Here is a 16,344-nt window from a genome sequence, read left to right as displayed (position 1 = left end):
GACTTCAGTACTCCACTGACAGCATTAGACATATCATCAAGACAGAAAGCCAACAGAGAAACAATGGACATAAGTGATGCCCTAGACCAAATGGACTTAACACATATTTACATAACATTCTACCCAAGAACTGCAGAATACACATTCTATTCATCAGCACATGGAGCATTCTCCAAGATAGACCATATGATAGGCCACAAAACAAGTCTCAATAAATTTAAGAAACTCAAAATTGTATCAAGTACTGTCTCAGACCACTGCAGAATAAAATTGAAAATCAACTCCCAAAGGAACCCTCAAAACCATGCAAATACATAGAAATGAAATAATCTGCTTCTGAATGATCTTTGGGTCAGCAATAAACTCAAGGCGGAATTAAAAATTTTTTGAACTGACCAATAGTAGTGATAGATATCTGCAGAAATGTCCACCCAAATTTAACAGAATATACATTCTTCTAATTGCCACATAGCACTTACTCTAAAATTCATGATATAATTGAAAGTAAAACACTCCTCAGAAAATGCAAAAGAACTGAAATCATAACGAATAGTTGTCAGACCACAGTACAATCAAATAAAAACTCAAGATGAAGAAATTTACTCAAAAACACACAGCTACATGAAAATTGAAGAACCTGCTCCTCAGTGACTCTTGAGTAAACAATGAAATTAAGGCAGAAATCAAGACATTCTTTAAAACTAATGAGAACAAAAAGACAATGTACTAGAATCTCTGGGACACAGCTAAAGCAATATTAAGAGGTAAATTTATATCACTAAATCCTCACATCAAAAAGCTAGGAAGATCTAGAGTTAACAGCCTAACATCTCAACTAAAAGAGCTAAAGAACCAAGAGAAAACAAACCCCAAAGCTATCAGAAGACAAGAAGTAAACAATATCACAGCTGAAGTGAAAGAGAAAGAGACACAAAAACCCTTCAGAAAGTCAATGAATCCAGGAGCTGGCTTTTTGAAAACAATAATAAAATAGACTGATAACAAGACTAATAAAGAAGAAAAGAGGAAAGAATAAAATAAACACAATCAGAAATGATAAAGGAGACATCACCACTGACCCCACAGAGATACAAGCAACAATCAGACCATACTATAAACACCTCTATGGACCTAAACTAAAAAATAGATAACTTCCAGGACACATACACCCTCTCAAGACTTAATGAGGAAGAAATTGAATCCCTGAATAGACCAATAATAAGTTCTGAAATTGAGGCAGTAATAAATAGCCTACAAACCAAAAAAAACAACAACAACAACAAAAACCAAAAGACCAGACAGATTCAAAGTTGAATTCTACCAGAGGTACAAAAAAGAGCTGGTACCATGTCTATGGAAACTATTGCAAAAAAATTGAAAATGAGGGACTCCTCCCTAACTCATTCTAAGAGGCCAGAATCATCCTGATACCAAAACCTGGCAGAGATAAAAACAAAAACCAAAACAAAAAAACCTTCAGGTCAATATCCTTCATAAACATTGATGCAAAAATTCTCAATAAAATACTTGTAAACCAAATCCAGCAGCACATCACAAAGCTTATCCACCACGATCAATTTGGCTTCATCCCTGGGATCCAAGGTTAGTTAAGCATACACAAATCAATAAATGTGATTCATCACATAAACAGAACTAAAGACAAAAACCACATGATTATCTCAGTAGATGCAGAAAAGGCCCTTGATAAAATTCAACATCACTTCATGTTAAAAATTCTCAATAAACTAGGTATTAAAGGAACATATCTTAAAATAATAAGCCATATATAGCAAACCCATAGCCAGTGCCATACTGAATGGTAAAAAACTGAAAGAATTCCCCTCGAAAACCAGCACAAGACAAGGATGCCCTCCCTCACCACTCCTATTCAGCATAGTATTGGAAGTTCTGGCCAGGGCAATCAGGAAGGAGTAAGAAAAAGTATTCAAATAGGAAGGGAGGAAGTCAAATTATCTTTGTTTGTAGATGATGTGATTCTATATCTAGAAAACCTCATCATCTCAGCCCAAAAGTTTCTGGCTATTCAATGCTATTCCCATTAAACTATCACTGGCATTCTTCACAGAATTATAAAAAACTATTTTAACATTCATATGGAACCAAAAAAGAGCCTGAATAGCCAAGTCATTACTAAGCAAAAAGAACACAGCTAGAGGCATCATGCTCCCGGACTTTAAACTATACTATAAGGCTACAGTAACCAAAACAGCAAGGTACCGGTAAAAAAACAGGTGCATAGACCCATGGAACAGAATAGAGAACCCAGAAATAAGACCACACACCTACAACTGTCTGATCTTCAGCAAACTTGACAAAAATTAGCAATGAGGAAATGACTTTCTATATAATAAATGCTGCTGTGTGTGCTGGCTGGCTATATGCAGAAAATTAAAACTAGACCCATTTATTACACCACATACAAAGATTAACTCTAGTTGGATTAAAGACTTAAATGTAAACCCCCAAACCATTAAAACCCTAGAAGAAAATCTAGGCAATATCATTTAGGACATAGATATTGGTAAAGGTTTCATGACAAAAATGCCAAAAGCAATCACAACAAAATAAAAATTGACAAATAGGATCTAACTAAACTAAAGGGCTTCTGCACAGCGAAAGAAACTGTCATCGCAGTGAACAGACAACCTTCAGAATGAGAGAAAATGTTTGCAATTTACCTATCTGATAAAGGTCTAATATCCAGAGTATACTAGAAACTTAAACAAATTTACAAGAAAAAAAGTAAACAATCCCAATAAACTTGGGAAAATGAACAAACACTTTTCAAAAAAAGGTATACATTCATCCAAAAACATATGAAGAAAGCTCAACATCACTGATTATTAGATAAATGCATATCAAAACCACAACGAGATACCCTCTCAAGCCAGTCAGAATGGCGATCATTAAAAAGCGAAAAAAAAAAAAACAGATGCTGTTGAGATTGCAGAGAAAAAGGAACATTTTTACACTGTTGGTGAGAATGTAAATTAGTCCAACCATTGTGGAGGACAGTGTGGTGATTCCCCAAAGATGTAGAGGCAGAAATACCATTTGACCAAGCAATCCTATTACTGGGTATATAACCAAATTAATATGTTATTCTATGATAAAGATACATGAACATGTATGTTCACTGCAGCACTTTTCACAATAGCAAAGACATGCAATCAATCTAAATGCCCATGAATGGTAAACTGGATAAAGACAATGTGGTCCAGATTCACTCTGGAATACTATGAAGTCATAAAAAGGAACAAGATCATTTATTTTGCAGGGACATGGATGGAGTTGGAAGCCTTGTTTCTCAGCAAACTAATGCAGAAACAGAAAACCAAACACCACATGTTCTCACTTATAAGTGGGAGCTGAATGACGAGAAAAATGGATATATGGGGGAAATAACACACACTGGGGCCTGTTGCAGGTGATTAGGGGAGGGAGAGTATCAGAAAAAATAGCTAATGGATGTTGGGCTTGATACCTAGGTGATGAAATGATCTGTACAGCAAACCACCATGGCACACATTTACTTGTGTAGCAAACCTGCACATCCTGCACACATACCCCTAAACTTAAAATAAAAGTTAAAGGACAAAAAAGAGATGGATAAATTCCGAAGGAGATGGATAAATTCCTGGAAATATACAACCCTCCTAGATTAAACCAGAAAGATATAGAAACTCTGAACAGACCAATAGCAAGCAGCTAGATTGAAATGGTAATTTAAAAATTGCCAACAAAAGTCCAGGGACAGATAGATTAATAGCTGAATTCGATCAGACATTCAAAGAAGAATTGTTATCAATTCTATTGAAACTATTTTAAAAGATAGAGAGAGACAGAATCCTCCCTGAATCATTCTATGAAGCCAATATTACCCTAATACAAAAACCAGGAAAGTACATAACAAAAAACAAAACTACACACCAATATCTCTGATGAACATAGATGTAAATATCCTCAAGAAAATACTAGCTTATCAAATATAACAGCATATGACAAAGACAATCCACCATGATCAAGGCCTTTTCATGGCAGTGATGCAGTGTTGGTTTAACATATGCAAGTCAAGAAATGTGATACACCACATAAACAGAATTAAAAAAAAAGTCCCATGGTCACCTCAATAGAGGCAGAAAAAGCATTTGACAACATCCAGCATAGCTTTATGATTAAAAACCTCACCAAAATCAGCATGGAAGGGGCATACCTTACAGTAATAAATGCCATCTGTGACAAGCCCACAGCCAACATAATACTGAATGTGGAAAAATTGAAAACATTCCCCCTAAGAACTAGAATAAGACAAGGATGCCCATGTTCAACACTTCTTTTCAACATAGTACCAGAAGTCCTAGCCAGAGCAATCAGCCAAATGAAAGAAATAATGGGCATCCAAACTGGTACAGAAAAAGCCAAACTATTGCTCTTCACCAATGATATAATCATATATGTAGAAAAACCTAAAGACTAATCCAAAAGCTCCTAGATCTGATAAATGAATTCAGTAAAGTTTCAGAATACAAAATCAATGTACACAAATTTAATAGAGCTGCTGTCAACCAAACTGAGAATCAAATCAAGATCTCAACCACTTTTACAATAGGTGTGAAAAAAATAAAAAACTTAGAAATATACCAAACAAGGAGGTGAAAGACCTCTACAAGGAAAATTAGAAAATCTTGCTGAAAGAAATCATAGATGACACAAACAAATGGAAACACATCTTGTGCTCAGGGATGGGTAGAATCAATATTGTGAAAAGGACTGTATTTCCAAAAGCAATCTACAATTTAATGCAATTCCCATCAACATATCGTCATCATTTTTCACAAAACTAGAAAAACAATCCTAAAATTCGTATGGTGCTGAGACCAGCTCGGTCGTGGATACCCTAACCCAGTGGTGCTGGAGGAATTAAAGACACACACACAGAAATATAAAATGTGGAGTGGGAAATCAGGGGACTCACAGCCTTCAGAGCTGAGAGCCCTGAACAGAGTTTGATCCACATATTTATTGGCAGCAAGCCAGTGATAAACATTATTTCTATAGATTATAGATTAACTAAAAGCATTCCTTATGGGAAACAAAGGGATAGGCCAAAACAAAGGGATGTGTTCTGGCTAGTTATCTGCAGCAGGAACATGTCCTTAAGGCACAGATTGCTCATGCTATTGTTTGTGGTTTAGGAATGCCTTTAAGCAGTTTTCTGCCCTGGGTGGGCCAGGTGTTCCTTGCCCTCATTCCGGTAAACCGACAACCTTCAGCGTAGGCATCATGGCCATCACGAGCATGTCACAGTGCTGCAGAGATTTTGGGACTACTTTATGGCCAGATTTGGGGGCTTATCCCCAACATATCCCCCTTTTATGTTTTGCAAAGTGATAAAAGCAAAGGCAGCTTTGTCACAGTGAGCTATTTCTCGCAGGAGTCAGGATCCGCATCTGCAGACTATACAAAAACAAACAACACAGATTAAAAACACAATCATCATTGAAATCACAGAGCCTCCAAGTGTCTTTATCTATTTTAATGGGTTAATAGCTGCTACTCTGTCTGCAGCTCCTTCAAGCACTCCAGTTCCTGGCTTTAAGGTCATGTGTGCCTGGGATGCTTTAAATATTTGTGCTTTTAATTTTGCAATATCCAAAGACAAGTTTGTGGAGTGTCCTTCTAGATGCTTTTTTATTCTTTCCCAAATTTTAATCTTATTTAAGAGCCATTAGTTGTTTCCACAAATCCTTATGTTTAGCTCCTAGAGCAGGCCATATCATTTGAGGTTGAGGTGCCACTATACCACCATGTTTCCAGATAATAGGAACTCTTGCTGTATTTCTTACCATTTCTACCATCTGACCATTCTGTTCAGACCAGCTGAACATAGTGTGGCCGTGGCACACAGACTGAGAGGTGCAATTCAAGCTAAACATCCCCTTAGGGGACCAATCAATAATGATTCCATAGGAATCATTGCACAGCACCTCTGCCTTTTCTGCAATGCAGTTTTCCCAAACAAGTACATTCATTACTTCTGGCCAGGTCCAATTCTGTTTACAAATAGGTTTTTGAGGGAAGTATGCCTCAATTATAGGAGCAGATGTATTATGGTAAATACTGAGATTAGAAAGCATGTGTAACTGTGTCATAGAGTGATTACATCCAGGCATTATTGCCAGACAAGATTGATAAATATGACCAATAAGTATAATTGTTCTCTGTGTCAGCCCTTGTTGAGGGAATACTCATGGCAGTGGTGATCACTGCTATTATGGCTATGATTAAATTACTTATTGTGAACTGGTTGTCCTGCTTTCCTCAGGTTTTCTTCTGCTATCTATGACAGCTTATTGATCTGTCCCCAGGTAGGTGGCTGTGTTCAATGAGTGTTGCTTGTGACAGTTGGGGTCCTCCTCAGCATCAGTCTTGACATGGCTGCAACTAGGGGGTCATCGGATTCCTCTCAGAATCTCTTCTTTGGCATCTGGCTCATGATAAGGCTTTAGATATCTCGATGGCACCCAAATTGGCTGTTGATTTGGTCCTGGAGAAACACAAGCATAACCTCTACCCCAAGTTATTATTTTACCTATTTCCCAACTTTTTGTTATCAGATTTCTCCACCAAACTAGTTGTTCTGCTTCTGTCTTTGCAGCTTGTTTTTGTAGATGCTATTCAGTTGCTGGTTGCATCTGGCCTTTAGGCAGGCTCAAAAAATTTAAAGTCAGTAATGCTACATTCAATTCCATATGGGGTGTCCCGTAGTCCCTGGTTTCCCCCTTTTGCTTTTGCAACTGCTGTTTTAGGGAGAGATTCATTCTTTCCACTATGGCTTGTCCTTGAGAATTATATGGGATACCACTAATGTGTTTAATATTCCATATAGAGAAAAATGTAGCTAGAGCTTGACTAGTAGAGCCTGAGGCATTGTTTGTTTTAATGGAAGCTGGAATGCCCACCACCGCAAAACACTGCAAAAGGTGACATTTAACACAGGAAGAAGACTCTCCTTATCAGCATGTAGCCCAGACAAAGTGAGAAAAGGTGTCCACACATACATGTACATAAGCTAGTCTCCCAAATGAGGGAACATGTGTGACATTCATTTGCCAAAGAGAATTAGTTTCCAATCTTCGAGGATTAATTCCACCTGCAAAAGATGAAAAATACACCATTTGGCAAGTTGGACATCACTGGATAATAGCTTTAGCTTCTTTCCAGGTAATGCTGTATCTGCATTTGAGACCAGAGGCATTAACATGGGTTAAATAGTGAAAGTGTCTAGCATTAGATATTGCAGTAGCAACTAGGTGATCACTCACTTCATTCCCTTCAGTTAAAAGTCCTGGAAGAGGTGTATGAGCCCTAATGTGAGGGATGCAAAAATGGTGCATTGTACTCCTGACTGCTCTTTGCAATTGGGTAAATAAAGTCATCACTTGTTCATCTGTATGAAATAGTAACTGAGCATTTTCAATTAATTGTGTGGAATGAACCACATATGATGAATCAGAAATCACATTAATAGGCATATTAAAAGCAGTCAATACCTCAATTACAGCTACAAGCTCTGCTTTTTGAGCGGAAGTATAGGGCATCTGAAAAACTTTACCTTTCGATTCAGAATAAGAAGCTTTACCATTACTAGACCCATCTGTGAAGACATTTTCAGCACTTTTAATTGGTTTAAATTTAGTTATTTCAGGGAGAATCCAATTAGTTAATTTCAAAAATTGAAACAGTTTTGTTTTAGGAAAATGATTATCGAGAATAACCACAAAGTCAGCTAAATGGGTTTGCCAAGTAAGACTATTTATAAAAGCTTGCTGTATTTGTGCCTTTGTGAGAGGGACAATAATTTTTCCAGGATAATATCCATGTAATTTAACAATCTGAGTTCTCCCATTTCCTATCCTAGTAGCGATTTGATCCACATAAGGAGTTAGATCTAGTCCATGAATTAGTATGTGGAAGAAAAAGCCACTCTACAAGACCTTGCTCTTGAACAATAACACTAGTAGAATGCTGAGTTGAAAAAATTAGCAAATCTAGAGTCTTCTCTGGATCTATTCTATTTATTTGAGCTTTATGGGCTTGCTTTTCAATCAGCTGTAACTCTGCCTCAGCCTCCTTTGTTAATTGTCAATGGCTAGTGAGACTAGGGTCTCCTCTAAGGATAGAAAATAGATTACTCATGGCATAGGTAGGAATGCCTAGAGCAGGTTGTATCCAATTAATGTCCTCTAGTAATTTTTGAAAGTCATTTAATGTTTTCAATTGATAAGTCTGGCAAATTTTTGGACTGTTTAACAGGCAGTCCTGGCTGTAATGTCCCCATAGGTTGTATAACTGAATTAATGGCTCTTAAGTCAGTTAACATTCTCCATTTACCTGATTTTTTCTTAATCATGAAAACTGGAGAATTCCAAGAGGAAAATGTTGGAGCTATGTGTCCTTTTCCTAATTGTTCAGTAATTAAGTTCTCTAAAGCCTCCAGTTTCTCTTTACTCAGTGGCCATTGTTCTATCCAAATTGGCTTATCTGTTAACCATTTTAAAGGTATAGGTTCTGGAGGCTTAACAATGGCTGCTATCAAAAATGATATCTTAAACCTTGGTGGAAACTTTGTCTTTCCACTTGAAGTGGTTCCTTCAAACCTTGCAAATTTTTTCCTAGTCCCATACTAGGGACGTACCCTATTTCATGCATCATATGTTGACTTTGATGGCTATATAATTGCTCTGGAATTAGCGGTCTATCAATTTTGTTGATCCTTTCAAAAAACCAGCTCCTGGATTCATTTATTTTTTGAAGGGTTTTTTGTGTCTCTATTTCCTTCAGTTCTGCTCTGATTTTAGTTATTTCTTGCCTTCTGCTAGCTTTTGAATGTGTTTGCTCTTGCTTTTCTAGTTCTTTTAATTGTGATGTTAGGGTGTCAATTTTGGATCTTTCCTGCTTTCTCTTGTGGGCATTTAGTGCTATAAATTTCCCTCTACACACTGCTTTGAATGCATCCCAGAGATTCTGGTATGTTGTGTCTTGGTTCTCGTTGGTTTCAAAGAACATCTTTATTTCTGCCTTCATTTCGTTATGTACCCAGTAGTCATTCAGGAGCAGGTTGTTCAGTTTCCACGTAGTTGAGCGGTTTTGAGTGAGATTCTTAATCCTGAGTTTTAGCTTGATTGCACTGTGATCTGAGAGACAGTTTGTTACAATTTCTGTTCTTTTACATTTATTGAGGAGAGCTTTACTTCCAAGTATATGGTCAATTTTGGAATAGGTGTGGTGTGGTGCTGAAAAAAATGTATATTCTGTTGATTTGTGGTGGAGAGTTCTGTAGATGTCTATTAGGTCTGCTTGGTGCAGAGCTGAGTTCAATTCCTGGGTATCCTTGTTGACTTTCTGTCTCGTTGATCTGTCTAATGTTGATAGTGGGGTGTTAAAGTCTCCCATTATTAATGTGTGGGAGTCTAAGTCTCTTTGTAGGTCACTCAGGACTTGCTTTATGAATCTGGGTGCTCCTGTATTGGGTGCATATATATTTAGGATAGTTAGCTCTTCTTGTTGAATTAATCCCTTTACCATTATGTAATGGCCTTCTTTGTCTCTTTTGATCTTTGTTGGTTTAAAGTCTGTTTTATCAGAGACTAGGATTGCAACCCCTGCCTTTTTTTGTTTTCCATTTGCTTGGTAGATCTTCCTCCATCCTTTTATTTTGAGCCTATGTGTGTCTCTGCACGTGAAATGGGTTTCCTGAATACAGCACACTGATGGGTCTTGAGTCTTTATCCAGTTTGCCAGTCTGTGTCTTTTAATTGGAGCATTTAGTCCATTTACATTTAAAGTTAATATTGTTATGTGTGAATTTGATCCTGTCATTATGATGTTAGCTGGATATTTTGCTCGTTAGTTGATGCAGTCTCTTCCTAGTCTCGATGTTCTTTACATTTCGGTATGATTTTGCAGTGGCTGGTACCGGTTGTGCCTTTCCATGTTTAGCGCTTCCTTCAGGAGCTCTTTTAGGGCAGGCCTGGTGGTGACAAAATCTCTCAGCATTTGCTTGTCTGTAAAGTATTTTATTTCTCCTTCACTTATGAAGCTTAGTTTGGCAGGATATGAAATTCTGGGTTGAAAATTCTTTTCTTTAAGAATGTTGAATATTGGCCCCCACTCTCTCCCCATTGCTGTAATAAATCTCTCCCCCATAAATTTATAGGTACAGAAGTTACAATTGGTTGAATAGTCCCAGGTTGTCCATCGGGCCCTTCACAATGAAAAATATAACTACTTTGATATACTTCAGGGGCTTTACCAACTCTAACTATGTTAAATTGAGTGGGTTGAATTGGCCACATGGACGGCCAGTGCTGTAGAGAAATGATTGAAATGTCCACTCCTGTATCTACCAAACCTTTAAATTTCTTTCCCTGAATAGTTATTTCACAGGTAGGACGTTGATCAGTAATTTGATTCACCCAATAAGCTGCTTTGCTTTGTTTATTTGTGCTTCCAAATCCGCTTGCTCATTTAATTTCACTTTTCCCCATTTTCACATATGGCACAATCAGAAGCTTTACTATATGCTCTCCTGGCTCTGCTTTCCAGGGAAGAGAAGTAGATATAACAATTTGAGTTTCCCTGTGGTAATGTGAATCAATGACTCCTGTTTGTACTTGCACTCATTTTAAATTTAAACTAGATCTACCTAGAAGTAATCTTACTGTCCCCACTGGCAACATCTGACTGGAGACAGCAACATGCTTTAACAGTCCCATTACAAAAGGAGAACCTGGTACATATTGATTAATAGCTTGCTTAAATTTTTTGAGTAATTTAAAAAGAACACACTGAAATATAGCTGTAATATTTCCCTGTTGATCTGGGGGATGTATTCCAATAGGGAACTGCCAAGCCTCTATATCACCCTCTCATCTAACTTGCTGGATTCCTGACTGAATAGAACTGAGAGGGGTCGCTCGAGGCGCTGCTCGAAGAGTCACTGGGGCAACTACTTTTCACCCAGTGTCCTCCGGAAAAGAAAGATCTGGAGGGTCAGGCCACTCCTTTTCTTCAAAATAATGAAGGGGTGCAGAAGGGTAGGGATGAACCTCTTTCTCCTTTGCCGCTTTAGCTTTAGCTGGCAAACAAACCTGCTCTGTCTCCTCTTCTGTTATTTCGTTATACTTTGCTTCCTCCTCATCATTAGTGTGAAAAGGTTCCAAGATGGAACGAACCAGAACCCACACTTGTCTCATTATTACCCTGATGCTTCCAAGCTCCCCTTCTTACTCACCATGGGGATTGCTTAAGGATACTCAGGTGTCCTCCAGCTTAGTTCCACATTCTCCAACCATTGCTCTGGTGACCTTTCAATGCAGGTTTGAGCCCCACACATGGGCACCACTTGCCGAGACCAGCTCAGTCGTGGAGACCCTAACCTAGCAGTGCTAGAGGAATTAAAGACACACACACACACACGGAAATATAGAGTGTGGAGTGGGAAATCAGGCGACTCACAGCCTTCAGACCTGAAAGCCCCGAACAGAGTTTGACCCACATATTTATTGACAGCAAGCCCATGATAAGCATTATTTCTATAGATTATAGATTAACTAAAAGTATTCTTTACGGGAAACAAAGGGATGGGCCAAAACAAAGGGATGGACTCTGGCTAGTTAGGAATATGTCCTTAAGGCAGGAACATGTCCTTAAGGCACAGATCGCTCATGCTATCGCTTGTGGTTTAGGAATGCCTTTAAGTGGTTTTCCGCCCTGGGTGGGACAGGTGCTCCTTGCCCTCATTCCGATAAACCAACAACCTTCAGCATGGGCATCATGGCCATCACGAACATGTCACAGTGCTGCAGAGATTTTGTTTATGGCCAGTTTTGGGGCCAGTTTATGGCCAGATTTCAGGCCTGTTCCCAACAATATGGAACCAAAAAAGAGCCTGCATAGCCAAATCAAGATTAAGCAAAAAGAACAAATCTGGAGGCAACACATTACCCAACATCAAACTATACTACAAGGCTATATTTACCAAAAGAGCATCATATGATACTGGAATAAAAACAGGCATGTAGACCTATGGAAGAGAATACAGAGTAGAAAATTAAAGCCAATCCTTACAACCAACTCATCTTTGACAAAGCAAACAAAAACATAAAGAGGGAAAAGACACCCTATTCAACAAATGGTACTGGGATAATTGGCAAGCCGCATGTAGAAGAATGAAACTGGATCCTCATCTCTCACCTTATACATAAATCAACTCAAGATGGGTCAAAGACTTAAATCTAAGACCTCAAGCCATAAAAATTCTAGAAGGTAACATTGGAAAAACCCTTCTAGACATTGGCTTAGGCAAAGACTTCATGACCCAGAACCCAAAAGCAAAGGCAACAAAACAAAGTTAAATAGATGGGACTTAACTAAACTAAAAACCTTCTGCACAACAACAGAAATAGTCAGCAGAGTAGACAACCCACAGAGTGGAAGAAAATCTTTATAAACTATGCATCCAAAAAAGGACTAATACCCAAAATATACAAGGAACTTAAAGAAATCAGCATGAAAAAAAATTATCATCAAAAAGTGTGCTAAGGACATGAATAGAGAATTCTCAAAAGATGATATACAAATGGCCAACAAGCATATGAAAAAATGTTGAACATTATTAATTATCAGGGCAATGCAAATCAAAACCACAATGCAATAACACCTTATTCCTGCAAGAATGGCCACAATTAAAAAAAAAAATAGATGTTGGTGTGGATGTTGTAAAGGGAACACTTTAACACTGCTGATGGGAGTGCAAACTATATATAAATATACATAACTATATATATATATATATATACACACACACACACACACATACACACACACACCGTGGAATACTACTCAGCCATATAAATGAATAAAATAATGGCATTCACAGCAACCTGGATGGAGTTGGAGACCATTATTCTAAGGGAAGTAAGGCAGGAATGGAAAACTAAACATTGTATGTTCTCACTTATAAGTTGGAGATAAGCTATAAGAAAGCAAAGGCATAAGAGTGATACAATGGACTTTTGGGATTGGGGGGAAGGGTGGGAGGAGGTGACGGAAAAAGACTATACATTGGGTACAATGGACACTCCTCGAGTGATGGGTGCATCAATATCTCAGAAATCACCATGAAAGAACATAACCCTGTATCCAAACACCACCTGTTTCCCCAAAACCTATTGAAATAAAAAAAAAATTTACAATTTACCTGCTTCAGAGCCATTAGATTCCATGTAAGGCCTGGGAATATGTGGAGTTAGTTAGCCATACCCCCTGGTCATGTTGGAAAGAGTCCGACTTTATTTGCACTTCTGTCAGGAGTCCTAGGCTCCACACCTAGTACATAATTAAAGTCACCACGTTTTTTACCAAGAATAAAAATTGCTAGTTAACATTGTAAAATGTAATTAAAACTACTTAAAAAACAGTTTTACATGTAAGGTATGTGAGAAAAGTAAGATGTGCTTTTAGTAAAAGATTTTAAGAAGGCATGAGAATTTAAATTTTTGCCTAGTTTGAACTGTTTAAGAATTATTTAAAATTAGATAAAATAAAGCTAAAAGTTTGAGCAAGTTGTGGAAGATTTGTGAAAAAGTAGTCTTGTTAAAAATTATGTGTGGTAACATATTGGTTAAATTTAAAGGGGTATTACTCAGTTTTTCTGTAAATTGAACATTGGAATATAAGCATAACAGGGTTTTCTTAGAGCACTGATCTGGTCTTTAACAAAAATTTGCAAACGGTTATAAATAAAATATTTATGGAAATCTCACCTTGTGCTCAAACTAGTTAAGATTGGATAGATTTGTCTATAAGGTTTTATTAAAAATTGGGGTTAACATTAATGGTACACTAATGCAATAATGAAATTTGGCTTTCTCTCTTGAACAAGATTTTTATGTAATATTAAAGAATAATAAAATATTTTTATTTGCCTTTAAATAAGCTGCAGGTAAAATAAGGGAATGAAGAGACAATTTGTTTGAAAAGCTAAGTCTTCCCTCTACAGAGTAAAGATTTTTTCTTTTTAAAAATTTTTGAGTCATCATTTTGGCTAAATAAATAACTTATGGTGACCTGAAATTCTATTTTATAATATTAAGTATTTTAAACCTTTATCATATTTAACAGGCTTCCTCAAATCAAATTTCAGCTTCAAAATTGTCTTTTTTAACCTCTCATTTTTGGATGCCACAGGGGGCCCCTACAGCATCCCAAAGAGAGGTAAACAAGATTACTTGACATATTAAGTTACATGGGAAACATTGTCAAAATAAAAAAAGTTTAAAGTCCTTCAGGTTATATTTTAGTGAGAAACATTAATATATGTTCCAAAATTGTATGAGATTTCTAGAATTCTAATATGTCTGAGTATATGCTATCAATCATTATTATGGTTATCAAGTTATTGTATACCACAGAAATAACCAAATTTGCTTGTCAATTGTGTCTTTCACTATGACTATTTAAAGTCATTTCCACAGTTAATTGCTTAATGCTGATGCACTTTCTGAAATCTTTACAAGAACCCAAGATCCTAGGAGGTTCATGAAAGAATGGAAAGGACCCTGAAAAGCACTCTTGAATACAGGTTTCTGGTAATTTAAAAATCATATCATCTGGACTGGGTAAGAATTCCTAGAACTTTAATGAGAAGACTGGTTTATAAAACAGCTAACCCAAGAAGAACAAAAATTAATTAAATACCAAGAAAATACTTTGCCAGATTTTCTTGATATATTGGCTGATATTGAAATTGTTTAAATACACAATTTAAATGAACTCCATGGTCTAAGTCAAATAACCTACAATAACCTATCAGTTATCAGTCCTATATACTTAAATTGGAGAGACACCTGGTATTCAAGAAGACATAATTTCAATGTTAAGCATAGACTCATCGACAACCAGGACAGCCACCTTGTCCTTCCTGTCTCCTTAAAGCTTTTGTTATTAAATGTTCTGCATTTCATGACTCATGATGGAAAAAAATAAAATGATCCAAAATAAATATATGTGGGTGTTATAACTTCTATATTGTTGAAATAGTTTATCTCCAATGTTTGGTGTGGCAAACCCATATTCCTGGGAAGAGAGTCAAAACTTCAGGTGTAGTCAACTACCTGATGTGCCATTTAAACATGTATAGAGGGATTTCATTCAATTATCATTTTCAATGCATGTTTTCTGGTTGTATAAAAGTTTTCCCATGTAAGAGGGCTGATGTTATAACAGTAGATTATTATGCCACAGTGTATTTTCACCAAGTAAAAAAAATAGTATTTTATGGTTCACTTACTGAGGACAATTAATCCCTTCACAATCTAGAACCTACAGATTGAATCTTCTAAGAACATCAGGGAAAGACTGCCCTTGCCGTCCACATTACAGCAAAACTTTGGGACCTTAAACTTTGGGTTTATAATCTCACAACTGTGAAGGGCCCCTCCACACTCTTGGAATGGTACACCCATTGGAAACCTTAAGGTAAAGCTAACCAGGGAAGTTTCTCCCCAGAAGAAGATGACATTCTTTATGTGAACAGTTTTTCCCAGAATCATAGATCAAGACTTCTCTACTATCATGAGATCCTTATCTTTGAAAATTTTCTCCCTTTCTTATGCCTCTATAAACAATAGAAGTGAAAGGGGTGTGTGTTTTGTGCACTCATTGAGTATACTTTTATTTGTAAAGAATTTTGCAGCCAGTCTTATATGTGGATAACTTTGTATCTTAATTCATAAAAGATAAAGGCCCAATGTAGGTAAGAAACTTTAATGGTACATACATTACCTAATAATCAGTCAAAAACAGAACATTGGTTCATTCCCCTTAACCCATATCATGGGTTAAAAAGAACATTGCCAGGAGGTCTTGACTTTTCTAAAAGGGCATCATTTTTTAGTTTGTTTTTTTCTCCATGGTTGGAGTAGAAGAGGCAATAATTAGCTATAGCTGTTTCCACTGTAAAGGCTATGGTTACACAACAAACTTTAAATTCTCTTGTGAAAGTTATGCTAGAATTGCTGTAGATTACTTACTGGCTAAACAAAATTATCTGTGCAGATGCTGGCACTTGTGGCCTATGGAGAAATACATCAAATGTAAATTATAAAGATTCAGTTGTAGGGGATTAACAAAAAGACTGCTTAGTTAAGCGAGTAGTCTTTTTATCTAGCTTATTCATTAATCTATCAAATTTTAGGTGTTTTAGTTTATGGGGACCTTGGGTATGAAGCATACTCCAAACTCTTGGTATTATCCTTC

Source organism: Pongo pygmaeus, chromosome X (assembly GCF_028885625.2).
Source record: "Pongo pygmaeus isolate AG05252 chromosome X, NHGRI_mPonPyg2-v2.0_pri, whole genome shotgun sequence".
NCBI lineage: Eukaryota > Metazoa > Chordata > Mammalia > Primates > Hominidae > Pongo > Pongo pygmaeus.
Note: the sequence above shows the minus strand (reverse complement) of the source record.